Genomic DNA, 17,551 nt, shown 5'->3' with positions numbered 1-17,551 from the left:
CTCTGTTCTACACTGTTTTCACTGTTGTCTCCAGGCTGAGGAAGCCACTGCTACTGTGAATATTACTGATCATAACAGCAAAAGGAAAAGTTCTCCTGTGGAGGGAAAACTGACGAGGACCATGCTGGCTCTTAGAGCTTCTGCCAGGAAATGCATCTATCATTTGTAGTTACATTTAATTGACTAAGGCAAGACTATGACTAAGGTTCCCTCAGGGAGGCAGTATTTATAAATAGTACTTACTTTGGGCCAACAACTAAGTACATTTTAAAAATAACTTTTTTTGTGATACAAATCACACAAAATTTAGCCTTTTAAAGTGTACAGTTATAGGAACTGAGAGATGACTGACACAGTAGAACACACACCTTGTGTTTGGGGTCTTGTGTTTAAGCTCTGACACCACATGGAAGCACAATGATGTGGTAAGAGCTCCATGAGTGATGGAGCAATTCTGTGGCCTCTCCTCTGACTCTCCTCTTTTATTTTCCTCCTCCTTTCTCCTAATAAAAGAAATGAAAACATTGTCCCTGTGATGCCCACTATAGCATTGGTACCACACATGTACAAGGTCCTGGGTTCATTCCCATGACACTGCATTCAATTAACGAAAGTATACAATTTCATAATTTATAGTGTTTGTAAAGTTGTGAAACCATCACTGAATATGAACAATAGTTCATATCAATTGAACTAGCAGTGCCAGGAGATGGCTTACCTAGTAGAGAACACTTTATCATGCATGATGTCTGGAATTAAGCCCCTGGCCACCTCATAGGAGGACTGTGCTGTGCAACAGTGAAGTTTCAGAGTGGTAAAGTAGTGCTGTGGTCTCTCTCTTTATTTCTCTCTCTCTTTTTCACCTTCTGTCTGGAAAAAAAATCCACTGGGGGCAGTGGACAGGCACAAAGCCCAAACAAAGTGGGTGACAGGGTGGGAAGATTATAGTGAATGAGGTAGCTCTGGAGGTAGAATGCAAGGCTTGCTTTTGTGGGGCCATAGGCTTGACCTCTAAGGTACTCCAGCCTCTTTCTATGTCTCTGTCTCTCATAAAAATGAAAAAAAATTTTCTGAGCCTGATATCTGATATGCAGGTGGATCCAAGTTACTGTATGGGAAGATGATGTCATGGCTGGAAAAAGGACCAGAAAGCTGGATCAGGGGAGAGAGTAGCTCCCAAATATGGGAAAGGGGTATAAATATTGTTGACTGTAGACCCCATTGACTTGATCTGATCTGGGGCCCATATTCAGCTTAGGAGCCTATGTGTCCTCTGCATCCCTATAGCTCTGAGCTCACATTCTGTGGTCATGAGTAGGAACTAGTATAATCATGGGCCCTTTGGAGTATACCTAAAATAGGCCTACTAACTACAAAACAGAGACCCCCAACTCTTCACCTGAACTATTCCAGCCTTTAGGTTCATGATTAGTCAACAATTTGTTTGGCTTTGTATGTTAACTCTTTCTTCAGCCACCAGGTTCCAAATGCTACCATGATGCCAACCGGACTTCCCTGGGCAGATGACCCCACCGATGTGTCCTGGAGCCCCGCTCCCCCAGAGCCCTGCCCCACTAGGGAAAGAGAGAGAGAGGTTGGGAGAATGGATCGACCTGTCAACACCTATGTTCAGCAGGGAAGCAATTACAGAAGCCAGACCTCCTTCCACCTTCTTCATCCTACAATGACCTTCGGTCTATACTCCCAGAGGGATAAAGAATAGGAAAGCTATCAGGGAAGGTGATGGGACAGAGAAATGGAGAGAGGAGGGGAAGACAGAGAGGGGGAGAGAAAGACACCTGCAGACCTGCATCACTGCTTGTGAAGCGACCCCCCTGCAGGTGGGGAGCCGGGGACTTGAACTGGGATCCTTATGCTGGTATCTGAGCTCACACCATGTGTGCTTAACCTGATGTGCTACTGCCCGACCCCCATGAACCACCTTTTAGAGAGAGGAGAGACACCACAATACTGCTTCAGCATTCACTGAACTTCCCCGGTATAATACATTCTATATGGCACTGGGGGCTCAAAACCAGGTCTTCACACATGGTCTAGTATATTCTCTACCATGTGAGCTATCTTCCAGTTGCAAATTATACTTTTTGTCATTCCTAGAACTTTACCTGGATGACTTTTTCTTTCTAGATAGAGACAGAAACAAAGAAGCACAGAGGGTGTAGGCCTCTGAGATGTCCAGTTACAGGAATTTTTCTTTTGACTAGTGTGATGACTAATTTTATGTGTTGGTTGGTCTAAGGGATGCCCACATAGCTAGTGAAAGATTATTTCTGGGGGAGTCGGGCTGTAGCGCAGCGGGTTAAGCGCAGGTGGCGCAAAGCACAAGGACCGGCATAAGGATCCCGGTTCGAACCCCGGCTCCCCACCTGCAGGAGAGTCGCTTCACAGGCGGTGAAGCAGGTCTTCAGGTGTCTATCTTTCTCTCCCCCTCTCTGTCTTCCCCTCCTCTCTCCATTTCTCTCTGTCCTATCCAACAACGACAACAACAATAATAACTACAACAGTAAAACAACAAGGGCAACAAAAGGGAATAAATAAATATTTTTAAAAAAGATTATTTCTGGGGGTCGGGCGGTGGCGCAGTGTGTTAAGCGCACGTGGCGCAAAGCACAAGGACTGGCATAAGGATCCTGGTTTGAGCCCCTGGCTCCCCACCTGCAGGGGAGTCGCTTCACAGGCAGTGAAGCAGGTCTGCATGTGTCTGTCTTTCTCTGCCCTCTCTGTCTTCCCCTCCTCTCTCCATTTCTCTCTGTCCTATCCAACAATGAACAACATCAACAATGGTAATAATGATAACCACAACAAGGCTACAACAAGGGCAACAACAAAAAAAGGGGGGGGGGAATGGCCTCCAGGAGTGGTGGATTCATGGTGCAGGCACTGAGCCCAGCAATAACCCTGGAGGAAAAAAAAAAAGAAGAAGAAGAAAGATTATTACTGGGTATGTCTGTAGGAATGTTTCCTGAGGAGACTAACATTTGAATCAATAGACTAAGTGAGGACCTGCCCCTACTAATGGGGACTGCTCTCATTCCTTTTTTTTTTTTATTTAAGAAAGGAGACATTAACAAAACCATAGAATAAGAGGGGTACAATTCTGCACAATTCCCATAATCCAATCTCCATTTCCCATGCCCTCCCTTGATAGCCTTCCCATTCTCTATCTCTCTGGAAGTATGGATCCAGGGTCATTGTGGGTTGCAGAGGGTGGAAGGTCTGGCTTCTGTAATTGCTTCCCCGTTGAACATGGGGGTTGACTGGTCGATTCATACTCCCAGTCTGCCTCTCTCTTTCCCTAGTAGAGTGGGGCTCTGAGGAAGCAGAGCTCCAGTACACATTGATGGGGTCGACTGTCTAGGGAAGTCTGGTCAGCATCTTGCTGGCATCCGGAACATGGTGGCTGAAAAGAGAGTTAACACAAAGCCAAACAAATTGTTGAACAATCATGGACCTAAAGACTGGCATAGTGCAGATGAAGTGTTGGGGGGTATTCCCTGCATGCTCTTGTGTACTTCTGCTTTCAGGTATATATTTTTCCCCTAGTTATGGGCACATGTGAACTTATGCTCTATCTCAGGGGACCTGGACTATATCTAGGTTTGGGGACTTTATTGGGGAGTGGACCACCTGGAATGGAATTAGAGAATACTATGAAAGGAAAGGTCTCACCCAAGTGAGGAAGCTGAAGGGTTGCCATTCCACACCTGAAGTCTCTGGTCACAGTCTGAAGTGAAGCATGCTGGGGTGGCACTCATTGCGTTGATTAGGTTGCGATCCCCGGATGCAATATTATTTGATTTGAATTGAGAGCAGCATGTAGAAAAGTGGGCCCCATCCTAAGGTTACAGGACTGGGAGAAATCTAAGCTCTATAGTGGAAATGTGAGGTTCCTGTTGTCTTAGGGTTCAAGAAGACAATGGATAGTTACTGTTATCGTCACATTATTTGGTGATAGGGTTAACTTTGGAAAGTCCCTTTGTTAGGGTTTGGGGTAAAATACCCAGCATCTTGTATATAGCTGTGCTACCGGTTGCTTCTGTTCTCCCTGGTCTAGGCTTTTGAGAGAGTCATCATATCAAAGACAGCCTATGTATTAAAAAGACTCAGTCTGTGTTTTAAGAAGTTCTAGACATATGATCAGTTTTTCCCCTCTCATATTAATTAGTGGTTTATATGTTTACACTTTAATAGGAATGTACATAAACACCACTCCCACCACCTAAAGACTGTGTCCCATCCCCACTGCCCCCCAACCCCCCATCAGCCCCCTCCCCGCCGCACCGGGAAACCCAATGGCCACCCTCCCCTTCACCACAGTATTTTTACATTGGTGCCCTGCTCTCGATTTAATCAGATCCTGCTTTTAGTTTCCCTTTCTGTTCTTCTTTCTCAACTTCTGTTGATGAGTGGGGACATCCCATACTCATCTTTATCTTTCTGACTTAGCTGACATAACATAATTCCTTCTAGCTCTGTCCAAGGTGGGTCAGATAAGGTGGGCTCATTGTTCTTAATAGCTGCATAGTATTCCGTTGTGTATATGTACCACAGCTTTCTCAGCCACTCGTCTGCTGTTGGGCACCTGGGTTCCTTCCAGTTTTTAGTTATTATGAATTGTGCTGCTATGAACATAGATGTACACATATCTTTTTGGTTGGGCATCATTCCTTTTTTTTTTAAGATTTTATTTATTAATGAGAAATATAGGGGAGAGAGAGAGAAAAAGAGAGAGAGAGAGAACAAGACATCACTTTGGTAGCACATATACCTGAGATAAGAGGGAAATATTCATCCCCAGCACTACCATAAGCCAGAACTGAGCAGTGTTCTGGTCCCTTTCTCTCAGTATCTTTCCCTCTGTATCTACTCTCTCTAATTAAAATAAAATAAATGAAAATATTTTTTAAAAAAGAGGGAAATATTCTTCATTTATTCTCTTCTTTGTCTTCCCTATTATTTTCTCTTTTTAGTGGGTTGAAGAAGAAGAAAGGCCCCTCATTATCTCTGTACTCTACATCTGGCATCCTGGCATCAAACTGTGTTCAGTAAATATTTGTTGATTTAAGTTGTCCAGTGGAGTCCACAAGCCTGCTTCTTTTGGGGACCGCTGTGCCTGCTTTGGTCTTTTTAGTCCATTCAACCTCAATGGCTACTTTAAATCTCAGTCTCCATCTTGGTTCCCAGGTTAGCTCCATAGCCAGAGCTAATACTAGTGTTGCCTTATCTTCCCTTGTTCTGTTCTCTTCCACTAATTAACAGACTGGGAGTTGCACAAGTAAATACCTGTTTTACACAGAAGTCCTGTCCATGCTCTCATCTGAAGGGGGTTGGGGGCTATAGGTAAATATGTATATGAATGTTTTTTGTTTTACCTTTATCTTTAATTAAAAACATTTTATTGCCATCAGGGTTATTGCTGGAGCTTGGTGGCTACATGACAAATCCACTGTGGCCATTTTTCTTTCTTTTTTTATTATGGGGCAGAGAGAAATTGAGAGAGAAAGAGGAAATAGAAAAGAGAGCAAAAAATAGACACCTGCAGACCTGCTTCACCACTTGTGAAGGTTCTCCCCTTATAAGTGGGGAGCCAGGGTTCGAACCTGAGTCCTTGTGCATAGTAAAGTGTACGTTCAACTGGGTGCACCACTGCCCAACCCCCTGTATGAATGTATTTTAACTAAAGTTCAAGCAAAAGTTCATGAAAAGCCAGAAAGATATTTCCAACTCTGACACCATCTCCCCAAACAATAACTTTAGCCCACCTGCATGTTAGCTGCTAGGCTCAGGCAGAAACTGGTAAAGTCATGGGCTCCTTGGAATATTCCTAAAATAGACCTACTAACCTTTTCCAAAATGGAGACCCCAAATTTCTGCTATATTCTTACATTTAGGTTCCTGATTATTAAACAATTTCTTATGTTTTATATCTTGATGTTTTTCAGCCACCAAATTGCAGATGCTACCATGATGCCAACCTGATTTCTCTGGGCAGACGACCTCACCAATATGTCCTGGAATGCCACCTCTTCAGAGCCCTGCCCCACTAGGGAGAGATAGAAAGGCTGAGAGTAGGCCACCTCATCACCTGGAGCCCTAGTCAGGGAGTTCTGGGATTCCCACACAGACATGATGAGCCTAGACCTCTAGCAGATCCTTCTAGCCACTGTCACTGGTCATCTCCATCAGAAGCAACATAATGGACCCCTTTTTGGGCCCTCAATGTGGATAAACAATGGTAGGGAATGTTTTCTTCTCCAAAGGGAGGTTGGACAACATACTCTACTAACTACCTGAGGATGATGTGTCCTGAAATTAGTGCACTCTGGAATATTCCTAGCCGTGGCCACAGAATGCGAGCTTCAGACCTACAACGATGCAGAGGTTACATAGGCTCCTGTGCTGAATATGGGCCCCAGATCAAATCCATGGGGTTTACAGTTAATAATATTGATATACTTTCCCCATATTTGGGAGCTACTCTCTTCCCTGATCCAGCTTTCTAGTCCTTTTTCCAACTACGACACCATATTCCCAGACACTAACCTGGGTTCACCTGCATATTAGCTGTCAGGCTCAGGCAAAAACTAGTAAAGTCATGGGCCCCTTGGAAGATACCTAAAATAGACCTACTAGATTTTCCAAAACAGAGACCGCAAATATATATATAATTTTTTTTTTTTTTTTTTTTTTTTTACCAGAGCACTGTTCAGCTCTGGCTTATGGTGGTGCGGGGGATTGAACCTGGACTTACTTGATGGAGCCTCAGGCATGAGAGTCTGTTTGCATAGCCATTATGCTATCTATCCCCGCCTGAGACCCCAAATCTTCATTTGCACTATTCCAGCCTTTAGGCTCATGGTTAGTCAGCAATTTGTTTTGCTTTATATCTTGACTCTTTCAGCCACCAGGTTCCAGATGCTACCATGATGCCAACCTGACTTCCCTGGGCAGATGACCCCCCCCCCACGTGTGTTGGAGCCCCGCCTCCCCTGATCCCTGCCCCAGTAGGGAAAGAGAGACAGGCTGGGAGTATGAATCGACCTGACAACACCCATGTTCAGTAGGGAAGCAATTACAGAAGTTAGTTGTTCCACCTTCTGCACCCCATAATGATCCTGGGTCCATATGCCTAGAGGGATAAAGAATAGGAAGCTATCAGGGGAGGGGATTGGATATGAAGCTCTGGGGGTGGGCACTGTGTGGAAATGTACCCCTCTGATCTTATAGTCTTGTCAATATTTTCATTTTATAAATAAAAATTTTTTTAAAGAATACATGTTGAAACAACAAATACGAAATTTAAGGGCATTTTCTAATATGAATAAATGTACTGAATAATAAAAAAAAAAAAGAAGAAAGAAAGAAAGAAAGGCTGGGAGTATGGATCAACCTGTGAACACCCATGTCCAATGGAGAAGCAATTACAGAAGCCAGACCTTCCACCTTCTGCACTCCATAATGATCCTAAGCCCATACTCCCAGAGGGATAAAGAATAGGAAAGCTTCCAATGGAGGGGATGGGATACAGAACTCTGGTGATAGGAATTGTATGGAATTGCACCCCTCTTATGCTGTGGATTGTCCATCTTTAAAAAAAAAAAGATGAGGTGAAAGTGACTTCATTTTTTTTTTTCCCCTCCAGTGTTATCACTGGGGCTCGGTGCCTGCACTATGAATCCACCGCTTCTGGAGGCCATTTTTCCCTTTTGTTGCCCTTATTGGTTTATTATTGTTGTTATTATTATTGTTGTTGTTACTGCTGTCATTATTGTTCAATAGGACAGAGAGAACTCGAGAGAGGAAGGGAAGACAGAGAGGGGGTAGAAAAAGATAAACACCTGCAGACCAGCTTCAGTGCTTGTGAAGTGGCTCTCCTGCAGAAGGGGAGTGGGGGGCTTGAACTGGGATCCTCTAGCAGGTCACTGGGTTTCATACCATCTGAGCTTAACCCACTGCGCTATCACCCGACCCCTGACTTCATCATTTTTAATAGTTGAGAGGTATTCTATGACCTATCACTTCCTCTCCTGGGGCTATATCCTCAGGAAACAAACACACCCACCCAAAAGATCTGTGTTACACCTATGTTAATAGCAACACAAATTGTATTATCACTACCCCAAACTTGGAAACAACCTAGATGTCCAACAACAGATGAGTGACTAAGTTGTGGTATATATACATTTGGAGATTCTTACATAGATGCAGTAATGAATATTCTTCTCTTAGCAATTAAACTGAAGTAACTATGCATACATAAATACACAAATGCAATTTTTAAAATAATTTTTACTAAGACTAGGAACTTTACTAAGAATATACAATAAAATGTGAATTTTAAAAATCATAGCACATTATCTAAACCAGCGGCGAGGAACTTTGTTCCACCAAAGACCACTTGGATAGTTATAACACGATCTGCAGCCTATACAAATTTATCAACTTAAAAATTAGCACTGAATGTTGCTATGGAAAAAATAAGCTCCTGTGATCTGGGAGGTGGATAAAACCTTGGACTCTTGGGAGTGGGGAGGTAGCACAGCGGGTTAAGCACATGTGGCACAAAGCGCAAGGACCAGTCTAAGGGTCCTGGTTCGAGCCCCCGTCTCCCTACTTGCAGGGGAGTTGCTTGACAGGCGGTGAAAAAGGTCTGCAGGTGTCTTTCTTTCTCTCCCCCTCTCTGTCTTCCCCTTCTCTCTCCTACCCAACAATGACATTAATAACTACAATAATAAAGCAACAAGGGCAACAAAAGGGAATAAATAAATATTTTTAAAATCTTAAGGAAAAAAAAAGCCAGAGTCAGGCGGTAGCACAGTGGGTTAAGTACAGGTGGAGCAAAGCGCAAGGACTGATGTAATGATCCCGGTTCAAGCCGCTGGCTCTCCACCTGCAGGGGAATCGCTTTACAGGCGGTGAAGCAGGTCTGCATGTGTCTTTCTCTCCTCCTCTCTTTCTTCCCCTCCTCTCTCCATTTCTCTCTGTCCTATCCAACAACGATGACATCAATAACTACAACAATAAAACAGCAAGGGCAACAAAAGTGAATAAATAAGTAAATATTAAAAAAAAAAAAAAAGAAGAAGAAGAAGCCTTGGACTCTCAAGTATGAGGTCTTGAGTTCAATCCCTGGCAGCACATGTACCAGAGTGATGTCTGGTTCTCTCTCTCCTCCTATCTTTCTCATTAAGTAAATAAAATATATTTTTAAAATATTTATTTATTCCCTTTTGTTGCCCTTGTTGTTTTATTGTTGTAGTTATTATTGTTGTTGTCGTTGTTGGATAGGACAGAGAGAAATGGAGAGAGGAAGGGAAACAGAGAAGGGGAGAGAAAGATAAATACCTGCAGACCTGTTTAACCGCTTGTGAAGCGACTCCCCTGCAGGTGGGGAGCTGGAGGCTGGAACCGGGATCCTTAAGCCAGTCCTTGCGCTTTGCCACCAGCGCTTGCAAATAAACTTTTTTTTTTGCCTCGAGGGTTATTGCTGGGGCTCAGTGCCTGCACTACAAATCCACTGCTCCTGGAGGCTATTTTCCCCATTTTGTTGCCCTTGTTGTGCTTGTTGTAGTTGTTATTGTTGTCATAGCTGTTGTTGTTCTTGAATAGGACAAAGAGAAATGAAGAGAGGAGAGGAAGACAGAGAGAGGGAAAGACCCCTGCAGACCTGTTTTACCGCCTGCGAAGCGGCCTCCTGCAGGTGGGGATCGGGGGCTCGAACCAGAATCCTTACACCGGCCCTTGTGCTTTGCGCCATATGCGCTTAACCCGCTGCGCTACCGCCCGACTCCCATAAATAAAATCTTTTTAAAAAAATCTTAAAAAAAAAAAAAAGAAAAATCTCCAGTTGCCTTGGCAGAGCCAAATCAAATGGATAATTATATAATACAAGCATTGCATACAAATACATACATCTGGACATGCTAAGGGGATGAGTTATTAAAGTGTATTTTAATTTTTCTTATTTATTTATTTTGGTGCCTGCATGAGTTCACCACTCCTGATATACTTCTCCCCTCCCCTCCTTTTTTATATTTAGACTTTTTATTAGTGATTTAATATTGATTTATAAAATTATAAGATCATAGGGGTATACTTCTATACCATTCCCACCACCAGAATTTTGTGTCCCTAGCCCCCTCCAGCAGAAACTGCAGTCCCTTCCCTCCTTTTAATTTCAGGTAGAGACAGAGAGTAAAAGAGAGATACAGAAGGGTCGAAAACAGAGAAGAGGCAAAAGCACTGTTCCACTGCTAGTGAAGCTTCCTTGTGGTGCTGGAGGCTTGAACCTGGTCTTCACATGTGGTAAACTGTGCACTCTACCAGGGGAGCTATCTCCCTTTTAATTTTTTTTCTACCATTTACTTTACAAATAGTTCTATCACAAAGCTTTGCTATTTTCAGCAGCTTGTGTATTTAATGCAGTTTGGAGATTTGTGATCAATAGCATGCCTGGTAGCAGTGCAGGGTGACTGGTAAAAAGCTTACAGCAGGAAAAGAGGGGATTCCTCTATGAATAAAACTTAGTTATTAGCTTGATCACTTTCACCCACATCACTTCCTAAGATTATGACAGACCTAGAGCTTTTTTGAGTTCATGGCTTTATGCAGGATGTGGAACAAATAGTGTGGTTTGGTAGAGACAAAATTTGGAATCAACAGATTTGGTTGGGTTTTTTCAACTTTTCTAGTTATCAGAACTTAGGCTTCTTAAACCACTGGTGCCCTTATGCAAAAGAAGAAGAAAAAAAAAAACCGTACAATATCTGTTTTGGAGAACTAGTCTTTCTTTCTCCAAGAGACCAGGACAGTGGCAGAGCAAGGATATCCAGTGAGCTGTATCTGCCTGCCATGGGTGGGGGTGGTGTAGAGGGAGGGAGAGGTGTGTGTTTCTGTGGGAAATTCAACTCCCACCTTACCTCTAAGTATGAGAGCATACATTTCTTTTAGGGGAATTGTGTTTTGTGAGTAATGTTTTAAAGTTTAAATATGTAGGTTTTACTGTTTTAAAGTAAAGGGTTTCATCTGGGCTAGGGTGAAACAATCACCAAACATCCTGGAGGAAATGATGAAAAATTCAAAAGAAAGATAATTTTACATTTTCTCTCTCATTGCTTTTTTCCATTCACCAAGTAAAATCTACTCCTATTTTTTCCATAAAAGTTCACGCAAGGTATGTTTCTACGAAGAAACCTCATACAGCCCACACATAAGATGACACTTTATTCAGTCAATCTGTTCTTAGGAACAATGTAAAAATATGTTTGTGGTGAGGTTAGCAATTTTCTTATTTGAACTTTGAACACCAAAACTGACAGTTCTTTCTTTTCAGATGATAGAAATCCTTTAGGTAACAGTTTAAAATGCATATATAGTAGTAGGGTATATTTTATAAAATGAAAGTATCTTAAAATATTGATCCAATAGTGTTTATTAAGAGAAAATAATATTATCTTTGTGTTTGAAAAAGTTCTGAATTGTAATTCAGGGTTGGGTCTTACTCATAGAGTTTTATGTTAATTTTTTCTCCAACTTTGTCCCATACCTCATTTCCCAATTTCTGTGTATGTTAGTAAAAAATATATTACCGGTTTTCCATAAATGATGATACCATCAAATATTATTCTGACTTACCATTTAAATTTTATTTTTCATATATGACACTTGCAAAAGTAGAAGAGAGGCAGTTATGTTACCTAGGGTTTCAGTTAAGGCATCATACAATTACCACTCTGCATTTGTTTTACTTGAAAAATACCATTTAGAAAAAAAAATATCTAACATGATTGAATACATTATAATAATTTGGTCAATAGAATCCTTATAGCATTGAGAGTGAAGAAAGATAATGTTAAAGCAAGGAAGACGACTCTTATGATTTTTATTTGAGAGCTTTTACTATAAAAAGTTTTTTTTTCAATTAAAGGAAAAGCTGAAAAAATATAAAAATAAAGAAATATGACTGTGATATTCAGTGAAGAAAACAGAATATAAACAAGTAACTAAAATATTGTTACAATCATGCTTTTAAAATAGCAAACCATGAAAATTGTTTTACTTAGTTTTCATTTCTTTATTAAATCATATATAGTTTTAATAAAATACCACCTAAGTTTATTATTTTAAATTTTTTTAAAATTATAATAAAGACAGAAAGAAAGGATGAGAAGGGAGAAAGAAAAAGAGAGAGAGAACTTGCAGTCTGCTCCACCATTTGTAAAGCTTCCCCTCTGCAGACAGGGACAGGGACTTGAACCTGGGTCTTTATACATGGTAACTCGTGGGTAGGATACACTACCACCCAGCCTCATTAACAACTTCTTATGGACAAGCTATCTTAACTATCTAGAAGTTAAAATAAATTTTTAATTCATTTTGATTTAAACAAAAATCAAGTTCCTGCAAGTTAGTATAATGAAGTTTATTTATACAAAGTTTAATAAATTGGAACAGGACACAAAACAAGAAAGTCAAACCACGGATACCCTTACATCCTCATACACAGAGGAATCTGTGAAAAGTGGTGATCAAAGAGCTTCTCCATGACCTTGCAAAGTAAATAAGTATCCTGACTTTTATACAAGAGAAACTTAGACTAGGAGAGTTGAATGAATTGTCCAAGGTCTCAAGGCTAGTGACTGGAAGAACAGAGATTTATCTCTACAACTTGATTATCTACAAGTAGCATGGACAAGAAGCTGGGTGGTGGTGTTACTGTGTGCAAGGACCGGGGTTCAAGCCCTTAGCCCCCATCTACAGGGGAAAAACTTCTGTATTGGTGTAGGTGTCTCTCTCCCTGCCTCCCCTTTCATGTCAATTTCTCTCTATCCAGTAAGTAAAAAAAAAAAAAAAAAAAAAAAAAAAATTTAGAAGAAGAGGATGAGGCGGTAGGAGAAAGAGGGGGAGAAGGAGAAGGAGAAGGAGCAGGCCCATAAACTTATTCCCCTCCTGGTAGCTTGCTGTGAAGATCAAGTGAGTCAAACATTATGAAAAATAAATAAATAAATAAATAAACAAATAAATAAATACACTGCAAATGAGGGGATGGGGGCATGTCCCTCTCCCCTGGGGATTCAGGATGACCCAGACTTCTTATACCTTCCCTAAGTAGAGTAAAGATAACAGCAGCAACAACAACAGAAGTAATGTTTTCAGAAAGAAACCAGTGACACCCTGTTACTTTTTTTAATTTAAAATGTCTCAAATTATTTGTCATCAGAAAATTCTGATCTATAAAAGGCTGTGAGAAATGAGCCACAGGCAAGAGACTGAAAATATTTGTACTATGAAGAAAGTTATTTGGCATCTATAGATTCATTATTAAACAACAGTTATTAAATTACTGTCAAAATTAATAAATCTAATAGTTATTTGAAAAACAACATTTATTGAAAACTATGCCCCAAGTGTACATTCTACTTACTAGTACATCTATTTCAGTTTCAAAGGGACATTTGAGGGGAAGAATTTTTTTTCTCTAGGTTTAAAGATGTACACTTGGAGGGGTGGGGGGGGGCAGTGTGTTATTCTATTCACTCTCGGTTTAGAGAGGAAGTTTGGAGCTGTGGGAAGTCAGGTTCATTGAGCCGTCATTTCCAGTTATGGATTTTTGCTAATCCCTGACAAGTTTCTGACCCTCCTTAGGTACCTCATATTTATATTTTTAACCTTACTCTTCTGCTCTTCCTAAGTGTTGGAGTCACATTTCAACACCACTTACCTGGGGGAATGACCTGCTTTTGCCAGTTAAATAGTTTTAATGTGTATTTATTTACTTGAATCGGCAACACATCCAACCTGCTTCATAATTAAAAGATATAAGTGGGGGTTCAGTGCCATCTCCCACCCACCTGCTTCTTTCTTGGTGCTTTTTGACCCAATCTCCAGTTTTATTGATATTTTGCAAACTCAGAGGCTATAAAGGGCAAGTAAAAAAAAAAAAAAAAAAAAAAAAGCAAGAGAGCAGAAATAATAGGATAGTGATTTATTTTAAGATGTTCCTATGGAAGCTGATTATTTGTCCTCTTCATAGTCCTCCCCAGGTTTTTTTTTTCTTGATATGTCAAATAGAAACACTCAACTAAACTACCAAATAATCACAGTTTTCTCAAGAAATTCTAAACTTGCTAATGTGCAGAGGCTATAGTTCAGCCATCTCTCTAGAATTTGGAGGATAATAAGTTTTCTACATCCTATTTATCACTTATTTTTTAAAATTTTTGTCCTTTTCTACTGTTGCACTGGATAAAGTAAATAATGATTTATTTTGAGACTTTTATAAATTAGTCCAAGGCAAAGCACACAAGAAATTTAAATGTAACAAAAATGCCCTTAATTTTCTGAAAACACACCTCACATTATCTTAATCCTTTGGTGAAGATTGCTTTCCTCTGTATTTATTTGTTGAGCAAATGAACAGTAATGTTAAAAGGGCAACTAAGCAAATACTTACGACATGTGTTAGCCCCCTGCCTGGCTACTACTTAACAGCAGGTGCAGGGCACATGGCTGTATAAAACGTCTAATTTATTAAAGCATGCTTGAGACACTGCCAAGGTATCCAAACATTACCCATACATCTTTAGATTTTTCAATACAAAATTAAAACTACTTCAAATTATTGTCTAGAGAAAAGACTAGGACGTTTGTGACAATTTTACATTAATCTAAAATATGGTAAGCTATTTTTGCTAGAATTGTGGCGCACCACTCCTTTCTCCAAGTATTTGACAGTGGAGACAATGTGCATAAAGTAGTCGTCAAAACCTAGCTCAATTCACATAGAAAAGGAAGGTAATTACATACAATGATATCAGGAAAGCTTAGGCTCTAGATATATACAACAGGCCACACACACAGTGGCTAACTGTATACATTCTAGCAGCGTTGGAAGTTGCCTCGTTTTGTCTGCCTTTGGATGAGGTTTTCATTTTTGTTTACCTGTCGCAGTAACAGAATCAGTTAGTTCATTAGAATGGTCCATTCTTAAGAGAATAATCCCTCCGTGCAGACATTTGTAAGGGCCTACCGGGGACACAAAGATGAAGATCCAGCGCCTCCCCCTCATGGAACACACAATCCGCAAGAAGATTTGATTGCCAACAGCCCTTCGGGCGGTGGTGTTACGACGCTCTGCTGTTCCCTTCGGGCAGGTGCTTGCGTGACCTCGGGGGTGGCGGGGCCAGAGCGGGAGCCTCTCAACTGGGCTCCCGGGGCCGGGGCGGGGTCAGCCAGTTAGCCGCCGCGCAGCCCCCGCGCGCTCGCTCCCGCCCCGCGCGGTCTGTAATTTCGCAGCTCAGACCACCGGAAACTAGCCGCAGCCCGGGCAACGCGCGGGGGAGCGCGGGGCGGGGGGCGAGCCCTGCAGCCCAGCCAGGCGCCCGCGGGACGCGCCGCCAGCGCCCTCTCCGCTGGGGGCTCGGCGCTCGCCCACCTCTTCCAAATTTAACCATTACCTAAATCCGAAGGGAAATGAGCAAACCTCTCGGATTGGGTGTCAAGGTATTTTCAGCCTCGTTGGGCGTATTTATCCCCAAGTGTTTCCACAACAAGTTATTTCGGGGCCGCGGGGCAGGTTTCGCTCTGCGGACACCGCGGCCACTCTCCGGGCTCCAGGCCGGCTGCACCGCGGGCGGGTGATTCACGGCCCCGACCCGGGGGCGCCACGGCCCCAGGCGGCGGCGTAGTGGCGGTGGGGTGTCCGGGGTGCGAGGCTCGGGCGAGCCGGTTGGCGTTCTTGGAGGTGGGCGCTCCCACCCCGTGACGCTCCCGTCGTCAATCTCTGTCCTGAATCTGTGACTTCTTCTCGCTGCGGAAGTCTCCTAGGAGCCAAGAATAGTTCATTTTCTTTCGAGTCATTTCTAGTGCTTGTGCGTCTGGGTCTTCGAGACCCCCCTGCTTCCCCCCCCACAAGGAAACCCGGAAAGTGTCGCCCACCCAGGAGTGTCTGGAAAGGCCAGGGTCCACGTCCCTCTCCTTGCCACCCTTGCGCAAAGCGGCAGCGCACCCGGTCGCCCAACGGGAGGGTGGGGGAGGCAGGCTGAGGGCTCAGCGAGCTACTCCTTAACGCTCAGGAAGTGAAGCTGTGGTTTTGGGGGCTGAGCTGGGCGAGATTAAAAAAAAAAAAAAAGTCAGAGACAGTACGAGCTCTCCAGAAAGCAACTCAGTTTGAGAACTCTCCGAGCGCGGTGCCCGCGCCTTGACCCCGCAGGTAGGTTGGCCGCGCGGGTCCTGCAGCTCCTCCGCCCCCCACCCTGTGCAGGAGAGCAGGGAGCACTCGGGCCCAGAGCCAGAACCCTGAAAGCCGGGGCTGGAGTTTGGAGCGGGGCGCGCGTGTCAGGCCCGTTGGCGGTTCTGCGTGTGATCGGGATCCACGCGGGAATGCCACGTCTGGTGGGGAGACGGCAGCAGCTGGTCGCGGGCCGCCCCCTCGGCGCCTCTAGCTCCCGCCTTCCTGGGCTCGGAAGGTGAAGGAGGCCGGGCGGCCGGCGTGCGCCCAAGGGGCCACTGGGCTCCCCGCCCCCGGCCGCCAGCTGCCGTGCTGGGCTGCCTTCCCACGCGCTCAGCCTCAGCTCCGCCACCGCTGCCCGCGTTCCGCCCTCCCTGAGCCGAGCCGGGCCGGCGGGGAGAGGCGCGCGGGACCCAGTCTCAGAGCCTGAGGGGGCAGATGGGGTGCGCGCGCGGGGGGGGGGGGGGGCGACAGTCCCTCCTCAGCCCCGCCACCCCCGCCCGCGCTCCAGCTGGTCGCCAACGCGGGCCCTCTGAGCCGATTCACTATGTTTTGCTGTGTTTTCTTTTTTAACCGAGTTTCTTGACTATTTGAAGTGCTGGTTTTTGTCTTTGTGCTCTTTAATCATGTACTGCCCAAAGGGCGGGTTTTGCCTAGGCGCAGACTGGAGCCGCTGAAGCGAGCTCTTAGGGCATCCCCGCATCCCCAAACCTTCCACAGCCCCGACCCCAGGGGTCGACTTGGGCGGGGCCCCACCCCGGGAGGCCTCTGGCGGGAAACGAAGCTTGGGACTCCGCTAAATATCCCAGCCGCCACTCCTTCCAAGTCTGACCCCAAACTTTGCCTCAGCGGAGGGGGCACAGTGGGCACAGGATGCCTTCCAGGGACAAATGCCGGGGTGGCTGTTCTGAGCAGGGAGCACCGCGGGATGGCCTGGACTTGCAGGGCATCTCTGCCTTGTCTACACCGCAGGACGTTCTAGGCGAGGGGGTTCCTTCCCAGCCGAGGGGTCCCCGGGCCCCAGATTGTGGGGAGGGGGTGTGCCCCCAGGGCCTGCAGCTAGCGAATGAACCCAGCCCCAAACTCCTTCGCTTAGGCAGGACCGTAGATTCGTTTTCTTCAGACAGATGAGGCGGCCTGGTGCCTCCCCTGGAGCGAGCCCCGCGCAAAGCAGGACTCCCCCCCTACCCCACCCCACCCCCGCGCAAAGCAGGACTCCCCCCTACCCCCCCCCCCCTGCGGCCCAGTGGCCGGGCTCAGGTTTCGACCCCGGGATTAGGTGAACTGATTGGGGGTTAATGA

The sequence above is a fragment of the Erinaceus europaeus genome, chromosome 11 (genome assembly GCF_950295315.1).
Source record: "Erinaceus europaeus chromosome 11, mEriEur2.1, whole genome shotgun sequence".
Taxonomy (NCBI): Eukaryota; Metazoa; Chordata; class Mammalia; order Eulipotyphla; family Erinaceidae; genus Erinaceus; species Erinaceus europaeus.
This window is presented reverse-complemented; position numbering follows the sequence as displayed.